Source organism: Triticum aestivum, chromosome 7A (assembly GCF_018294505.1).
Source record: "Triticum aestivum cultivar Chinese Spring chromosome 7A, IWGSC CS RefSeq v2.1, whole genome shotgun sequence".
NCBI lineage: Eukaryota > Viridiplantae > Streptophyta > Magnoliopsida > Poales > Poaceae > Triticum > Triticum aestivum.
In genome coordinates, this window is record NC_057812.1 from 43,773,838 (window position 1) to 43,783,595 (window position 9,758).

Genomic DNA, 9,758 nt, shown 5'->3' on the forward strand with positions numbered 1-9,758 from the left:
AAGCATGCAGACCCTACGAGTTCGAGAACTATGTAGACATGACAGAGACTCGTCTCCCGTCAATAACCAATAGCGGAACCTAGATGCTCATATTGGTTCCTACATATTCTACGAAGATCTTTATCGGTCAAACCGCATAACAACATATGTTGTTCCCTTTGTCATCGATATGTTACTTGCCCGAGATTCGATCGTCGGTATCTCAATACCTAGTTCAATCTCGTTACCGGCAAGTCTCTTTACTCGTTCCGTAATACATCATCCCGCAAGTAACTCATTAGTTGCATTGCTTGCAAGGCTTATAGTGATGTGCATTACCGAGAGGACCCAGAGATACCTCTCCGACAATCGGAGTGACAAATCCTAATCTCGATCTATGCCAACTCAACAAGTACCATCAGAGACAACTGTAGAGCACCTTTATAATCACCCAGTTACGTTGTGATGTTTGGTAGCACACAAAGTGTTCCTCCGGTATTCAGGAGTTGCATAATCTCATAGTCAGAGGAAGATGTCTAAGTCATGAAGAAGGCAGTAGCAACAAACTAAACGATCATTGTGCTAAGCTAACGGAATGGGTCGAGTCAATCACATCATTCTCTAATGATGTGATCCCGTTAATCAAATGACAACTCATGCCTATGGCTAGGAAACTTAACCATCTTTGATTCAACGAGCTAGTCAAGTAGAGGCATACAAGTGACACTCTGTTTGTCTATGTATTCACACATGTACTAAGTTTCCGGTTAATACAATTCTAGCATGAATAATAAACATTTATCATGATATAAGGAAATAAATAATAACTTTATTATTGCCTCTAGGGCATATTTCCTTCAGTCTACATAGTTCTCGAACCCGTAGGGTCCGCACGCTTAACGTTCATTTACGATATAGTATCATATGAGTTATGTGATTTGGTGATTGAATGTTGTTCGAAGTCTCAGATGAGACCACGAACATGACAGGGAGTCTCAAAATGGTCGAGAGGTAAAGATTGATATATAGGACGATGGTATTCAGACACCAGAAGTGTTCCGGAGGGTACCGGGTACTTGCACCCCTACAGAGGCCAGCCCTATGAGGAGGAGAAGGAAAGAGGGGAGGGCAAGGAAAGTGTGGATTAGGATTCTGACTTCCTTCCCTCCCCCCCCCTCTTTTCTTCCCCTCGGTTATATATGGCAGGGGGCGCGCGCGGCTTGGGAGGGACTCCAAGTAGGATTCCTCCTACTTGGGCGCCTCCTATGGCTGCTCCTCCCTCCCTCCCACACACACACACACACACACACACACACACACATATATATATATATATATATATGTGTGTGTGTGTGTGTGTGTGTGTGTGTGTGTGGAGAGGGGGCGCCTAGCACATACCAGACAATTGCCTAGCCGTGTGCGGCGCCCCCCTCATAGTTTACACCCCTGGTCATATTTTCGCGGTGCCTAGGCGAAGCCCTAGGAGGATCCGTTCACCATCACTGTCACCACACCGTCGTGCTGACGGTACTCACACTACTAGGAAAAGGGCTATAGATGGAAATGACACTAATGGTGCACCAGACAAGTGGTGCGCCATTAGTATATACTAATGGCGCACCACCCTCTGATGCGCCATTAGTGTTGAAACTACTAATGGCGCACCCTGACCACGGTGCGCCATTAGTACCAATTTTTTTTGAACTAGTGCGCCTGTCCAAACATACTAATGGCGCATCCCCTGGTGGTGCGCCATTACTAGTTGTAACTAGTAATGGCGCACCATCCAGGAGGTGCGCCACTAATGTTATTTTTTTGTTTATTGCTTTTATTCCTTTTTTTGCAAAAGTTCTAATGGCGCACCGCTAGGGGGTGCGCCATTAGTAACCTGGATTACTAATGGCGCATTTGTTGCTGGTGCGCCATTAGTAAGTGGGCAGCAACAAGATATTTTGGACAGCCTCTCCTCCCACACTCACTTTCTCCCCACTTCATTCTCTCCACCGCCTCCTCCTTGTCTCGGGTGCCTCCTCTTTTTCACCTCATTTCCACCATAGATTCATTCAAATTAAGTGGTTAAGTTACCTTGTTTTGCTAGGTAAGTAAGGGGGGAAGCTATATTTATGTTGTTCTCCCTACAAACAATGTGCACATGCACTTTTTATGGCCTAGCTAGATCTATGTATGTTCGTGGTGTTGCATATGTTTGTGGTGTTGCATATGTGTTTGTGTTTGGAGGTGTACCGGTATTTGAAATGCGATAGTTGCCAATATTTTGCCGGAATGTTGATTCATTTCCGTTTCGGCAAGAATTTTGGCATTAAGCATTCTTTTTGGTCCTATTTTTAGGGAAAGTCATGCCAAATTTTTTCTTGGTTCTAAAATATCGTTTTGCTCTACCCCGCAGGCGACCATGGTCCGCATGATGATCGAAGGCATCGTGAATAGGTTTTTGAGGTCCGCGAAGGCCGAGATGCTTCAAAAGAACGAGACGGAGATAAGATGTCCGTGTCGAAGATGCAAGCTGAATAGCCTTATTGCGGACCCGGATTCCGGGCAGGTGCGGGACCACCTGCTCTTGCGTGGTTTCATGGATGGCTATCGGTGGCAAGGCGATGATGATGACTACGAAGTCGTTCATGGGGGGCGGGCAAGAAATGAGGAAGGGCAGCAAGACAACCACCGCGGCTCGGGGGGGCGAGAAGACGAAGAATCCCCAGGAGATGATCACGATGGTGATGCTGTACACAGTCATCATGTAGAAGATGCAGGACATGATGATGATGCCGGCGGAGCAGACGACGTTGGACCATCGATGGGCTGGGTGCAGGACCCTCATATTCAAGAGCTGCTTCTCAAGCAGACGGATAACGCAAGAGCTGCCGCCCGAGAGAAAGCCAAGATGGATCAACTTGAGTTAGACGCGGTTACTCCGTTGTATGAAGGATGCAGGCCCGAGGATACCCGCCTGAAAGTAACGCTCATGGCTCTGGAGATGAAGGTAAAACACAAAATGACCGACGCATGCTTCGACGAGAACATGTCATTCTGGCACGAACGTCTTCCCAAGGGGAACAAGTGCCCGACCAGTTTGGAGGAGGCAAAGAAAATCGTGTGTCCTCTGGATTTACCGCACGTGAAATACCATGTGTGCATGAACAATTGCATCATTTATCGGGACGAGCACGCGGAGTCTACAATATGTCCGGTGTGTAGTGTCACTTGATACAAGAAGAGGAAGAAAGCTCCTCGAAAAGTGGTGTGGTACTTTCCGATCACTCCTCGTCTGCAGCGGTATTTCGCGGATCCTAAGGTAGCAAAGCTCCTGCGTTGGCACGCGGATAGGGAGGAGAAGAAGCGAGAAGATGACGCAAATGATCCGGAGATAGATAAAAAAGACAAGATGCTGAGTCACCCTAAGGATGCGAGCCAGTGGCAAGCATTGAACTTCGAATACCCAGAATTTGGGAACGATCCAAGGAACATCATGCTGGGCGCGAGCACCGATGGAGTCAATCCGTTTGGCAGCCAGAGAAGCACACATAGCACCTGGCCTGTGTTTGTGTGGATGTACAACCTTCCCCCCTGGTTGTGCATGAAGAGGAAGTACATTCACATGAGTATGCTAATTGAAGGGCTGAAACAACCAGGGAACGACATCAATCTGTATCTGGGGCTGCTGAAAGAGGAGCTTGACACGCTGTGGAAAATGCCAGCCAATACGTGGGACGCCGCAGAGAAAGAATATTTCCCTATGAGAGCCGCACTGCTCACGACGGTGCACGACTATCTCGGTTACGGATATCTTGCGGGGCAGGTAGTCCACGGATTTTCTGGATGCGTAAGGTGCATGGATGACACAACGTATCGCCAGCTAGATAGAGATCCCGGGTCTTCGAATACCGTGTTCATGGGACATCGAAGGTGGCTTCGCGACGATGACCCATGGAGGAAACGCAAGGATCTGTTCGATGGTGAAACCGAACCCCGAAAACGCCCGTGTACGAGGAGCGGCGAGGAAATAGACAAGCTGTTGAAAAATTGGAAAGACTGCCCACTGCTGGGAAAGAAGCAAAAGGCGCCAGAGCCGGGAAAGAAGCGAAAGGCGCCAGAGCCGCTGCTGAAGGTATGGAAAACGAGGTCTGTTTTCTGGGACTTGCCGTACTGGAAGATCCACCGTGTGCCTCACAGCCTTGATGTCATGCATATCGCGAAGAACGTGTGCGAGAGTCTGCTTGGTACCCTGCCCAACATGCCAGAGAGGACCAAAGATGGGCCGAAAGCAAGGGCAGACTTGAAATCAATGGGCATCAGGCAGGAGCTTCACGCTATATATGATGATGATGATGATGATGATGATGAGGCGAAGCAGGACACAGAAAGTCGTCGCAAAGGCAAAAAGGCCAAGAAGACCGGAAATGACTACCCTCCCGCGTGCTTCACTCTAAGTCAGGAGGAGTAAAACTTCCTTACGGTTACGCGGGGAAGATAAGCAGATACCTAGACCCAGCGAAGCAGAAGTTCAGCGGGATGAAGTCTCACGACTGTCACGTGCTGATGACGCAGATACTTCCAGTTGCAATCCGTGGGATCATGGACGCGCACGTCCGTGAAATGCTATTTGGCCTATGCAACTTCTTCGACGTCATCTCTCGGAAGTCGATTGGCGTGAGGCAACTCAGAAGGCTACAGGAAGAGATCGTGGTGATACTATGCGAGCTTGAGATGTACTTCCCGCCCGCATTCTTCGACGTTATGGTGCATCTGCTGGTCCATATAGTGGAGGATATCATCCAACTCGGGCCGACGTTCCTGCACAGCATGATGCCGTTCGAAAGGATGAATGGTGTCATCAAAGGATACGTTCGCAACATGTCACGTCCAGAAGGAAGCATAGCCAGGGGCTTTCTGACCGAAGAGTGCATCTCCTACTGCACGAATTATCTAGGCATCGAGAACCCCGTTGGTCTGCCCGTCAACAGGCACCTCGGCAGGCTCGCTGGATGGGGTCACCGTGAGGGTCGCCGCGAAATGCATGTCGACTTCGAGGGTCGACTCGCCGACTTTGAAAGAGCAAACCTAGTCGCGCTACAACACATAGACGTGGTCGATCCTTGGGTGGTAGAGCACAAAACCTTTATTAAAAAGACGTACAATGACCGAGGCCAACAGAGGACGGACGGAGATACACTCAAAGAGCACAACTCATGTTCCACGCGTTGGTTCAAGCATAAGCTTCTGTCGTACCCTTTACATGAGGATTCTTCCGCGGAAGAACAACTCATATTCGCCTTGTCACAGGGCGCCGAGCACAACCTGATGACCTATGAGGCGTACGATATCAACGGCTACACATTCTACACCGAGGCCAAGGACATGAAGAGCGATGGTTATCAGAACTCCGGGGTAACGATGGAATCCTACACCGGTAACGACAAGGACAGATACTACGGAAGGATCGAGGAGATCTGGGAGCTGAGCTACGCTGGAGAGAAGGTCCCGATGTTCCGTGTCAGATGGGCCAAGAACGTCATAAAAGAAGACCGGTATTTCACCACCATGGTTATACCCGAAGCCAAATCCAAGTCCGCGGGCGCAAACGTCACCGCGAAAAATGAGCCATGGGTACTGGCTTCCCAAGTGGACCAATGCTTCTTCAGTACCGACCCGCCAAAGCCCAGTCGTGTTGTCGTGAGGAGAGGCAAAAGGAAGATCATCGGAATGGATGGAGTAGCCAATGAGCAAGACTTCGACAAGTACGGCGACCCGAGGATCGAACATGACGACGATGATGAAGTAGCAGCATACACCACAAGAAGAAGCAGGACCACCCTACCTAAAGGACGTCCGTTCCACAGAAGAACTCCATTTGCGAAAAAGAAGGGCAAGAAGATTGTGAACAGATAGCTAGCTAAGATCGATTGTATTTAAATCGTAGCCTTCATTTCTCGATTGTATTTCATGGGTACTTTTTGAACTATCATGAATATTTTTAAATTTCATGGACACTCGATCTCAATCCCCCTCCATCTCGATCGCTATCCCACCTCGCCAGATCAGGCCCCCCTCGCCGCCGAGCACCCCCCCAGTCCACCGGCCGCCGCCGCCGACCCCCCGCACCCTCGATTCCCCTACTCAACCGCCGCCGCCGACCCCCCGCACCCCGCGCACCGTCTTATAAAAAAAATTAGTATCAAACAGCTTTTTAAATGCTACTGTCTTATAAAAAAAATATTATTGTTATTATTTAAACAAGTTTGAACATATTTAAACATAAATAAGTATCAAACAGCTTTTTAAATGCTAAAAAAAATTGTGGAGCCTGGGAGTCGAACCCAGGACCTCCTGGTGTGAGAACTGGCTGCTGACCAGTCGAGCTAGTAGAGTGGGCTTGACATAGATAGGTTCTGGTACTACATAACCTTTTGGCTCGAGTTGAAATAAAAAAAATACTAATGGCGCACCACGGTGAGGTGCGCCATTAGTATTGTGGCCCCCCTTCGCCCGATCCCCCCTTCGCCCGATCCCCCTTTGCCCGATCCCCCTCGCCAGTTCTCTCCCTCTCGATCCACCGCCGCCGCCGCCGCTGCCCTCGCCCTCGCCCTCGCCCTCGCCCTCTCCCTCCCTCGCCCTCTCCTCGCCGCCCGGACGCCGCCCGGACGCCGCGCCGACGCCGCCTCGACCCCGCCCCGACCCCGCCGCCCGGACGCCGCCCCGACCCAGCCGCCCGGACGCCACCCCGGACGCCGCCCCGACCCCGCCGCCCGGACGCCGCCCCGGACGCCGCCCCGACCCCGCCGCCCCGACGCCGCCTCGACCCCGCCCCGACGCCGCTGCCCCACCTCGACCCCGCCCCGTCCACACCACCGTCGACCCGCCTCCCTCGACGCCACGGCGCCGCAGGACCTAGACTAGAGGCCCAAGGTACGACCATGTGCATCTCTTCTTCATTCATGTGAATGGATCAGAAGCTCTGTTCTACTACTAGCTGTGTGACCAAAAGATCAAGAATGCTTCCACCATTGATTGATCTTGACAAGTGTTGCTGGGACTGGGAAGCATCATATGGCATTGCTACACCACATTGAGTGAACAAACTATTGTGTGTGGGGGCAGGGGTGAGCGTACGGCGCTGTGCTGATGAATGGTGTGCTAGGGTGGCACTGACTTGGTTGCAGATTTGATTCCACTCAAAGTACACACTACTTGACCATACCCTCTCCTGTGCAAAATATTCATTCCAATCTGGTGTTATAAATTAGGGTCATGCATGATTTCACCTACCTCGCACACATTGCTTGATCTCCATGCCTCTGCCAACTTCTGCTCCACGCTGCATCTCGCCATGCCTTGGCTTCAAAACAAAGGCTCTGTGATGTACCACTCCCATGGTTCTTTGATGTACCACTCCCATGGAAAATGATTGCTTTTCTTTGAGCTTACACATGGCCGGCCAATGGAGTAGAAATCATCCAAAGCTTTTTGTTGTGGTGAAGATGGTTAGATGACCGTCCTATACTCCTATCTGCACATCCAAAAGGAATAGCCAAGCATAAACTACTGCAAAGTACACTGTTGCAAATTAAAAACTACAATGTGGGCATTGTAACTAGTACGTACTACTCAAGAAATCATTTGAACTTTTGGGATTGTGTCCTACCAGAGATACTTAGCTTTATTTGTTTGTTGGAAACTAATTATGTATTGTATCAGAGATACCTGGAACAGTTGGAAGGTAGCAAGCAATGCTGCATAGGGCGCTGATGAGTCACTGACAAAGCCACACAGCACAATAGGGTGGCCAAAAGGCTCGCAGCCTTGGCTTGTGATGATGATTGCCAGTTCCCCAGTCCTCCCCTCCACCACGGCTTGTCCTCCATCTCCTTCTGATCGGGACGTGTCATTGTCACGCAACACAAGCACACCACAACAACCACCACCACCACAGGCCCGGCCGAGCACGAGCTGGAGCCAAGGAGAGAAAACACAAAGCGCACGGGAGATTCCCCTCCTTTCACCGTCCATCTAGGAAATACAAAAGTTTGTTATCCAGGAAATACAAAAGTTTGGATTGTTGAATGCATTCTGAATTCTAGCTATACAAAAGTTTTTTCCTTCTGAAATGTGTTTTTCTTCTTCTTCCTGTTTTGAGTAGTTTGCGTAAGTTTTCTGAAATGATGATGTATTTTTCTTAATTCAGCGAACCGTGAGATGGACTTAGAAGAAGAAACTGTCTCCTGATTGCAGTTGATTAATTAGTATATATGTTGTAGACTTGTAGCATACCTACCTCTATATGGTTTTATATTTCAACTTGATTTCTGAATATTCCAAACCACACGCGAAGTCCTTTCTTACAAGAAGAAGTTTCTCTTCATAACAGTGAACAAAACTACTGTCAATCAGCTCAGTTCTAGTGTTGTTGGATTTTTTTAATTGGCTTCTTGCAGTTTTGAAAATTCAGTTTATTCGGTTACTGAAAATTCAGTTAATTCAGTTAGGCACACAAATTTCAGAACTTTTGTGTGCCCTAGTACTTGGTGTTTGTAGAAAACCAGGAGTGTCAATGGGACTAGAATTCACTTGTTCTTATATGGGTTTGTAAAACTTGTTCATGTACTGAACTACTAATGCCTTGTGATGCTCTGAATTACTTGTGATGCCTCTGAATTACTTGTGATCACATTGAGAAAGACTTGTAAAGATGATGATCATCTTTAACAGAAAACAATTTGTGATGATTTTGCTAGTTTGCTGGGTTTTGTCTCCGACCATCGTGTCGTGATGATTTTGCAGGTACCCCGAGAGGCCCTTGAGTTTGCCGGAATGTCGATTAACTTCCGTTCCGGCAAATTCGGGTACTCCATATGTCCTATTTTCAGCAAAGGTCATGCTGAAATTTTCCTTGAATTTTAGCATGACTTTGCTAAAAATAGGACATATGGGGTACTTGTGACTAATGCATAGGCCGGGGTATCTTACTAGTTAATTAAGTAGGATCAAGTGCCCCGGCGTACTTGTGACTAATGCATGGCTTTTAGGGTGCCTCGGTGTCGATAAAAACCGAAATGATGAAAAGTTAGGCTTTTAGGGTGCCTTGGCGTCGAAAAACCCTCAATGATAAAAGCTTATATTTTAGGATGCCTCAGTGTCGACAAACCCTAAATGATGAGACCATGATCTTGTTCCTTGACAATAACCAACTTTTTGACCAAACTTTGTTTCTATTTAGAGAGAAACATGGCCCACAACGATGAGGCCGGGGGTTCGGGCGGCAAGGCATTCTGGGAGCTGTCCCAGGAGATGGAGGAACAACCTCACTTGTATGAGGCCGCCGCCTTCCCCACCGATCCTGAGACCACGGATGGTGCCACCGAGGATGACAACACTGATGCCACCACTGATGGTGCCGCCGAGGATGCCACCACTGATGATGGCGGCGCACGCACAGATAGCAGCCAGCCGAAGAGGCAACGGAAGGACCGGCGCCCGATCGTGCTCCGCACCCTCAAGGAGGAAGTTACTGAAGTGGACTCCAACGGGAATCCAACGGCGCCCGAACGAATAGTCAAGGGGTACTCGCTTCAGCTCGGGTGCATTGTCCGGAGCACCGTCTCGATCAACACCGAGAACCTGAGGCATCCTGACCGAGGGAATTTGCGCCACCTCCTCTTCACGAAGCTGCACGAACGATACAAGTTCCCCGCTGAATTCGAAAACACAAGCCTCAAAGGGAATAAAGTGAACAATGCTGCCCTCACGAAGATGAGCAAGGCCCT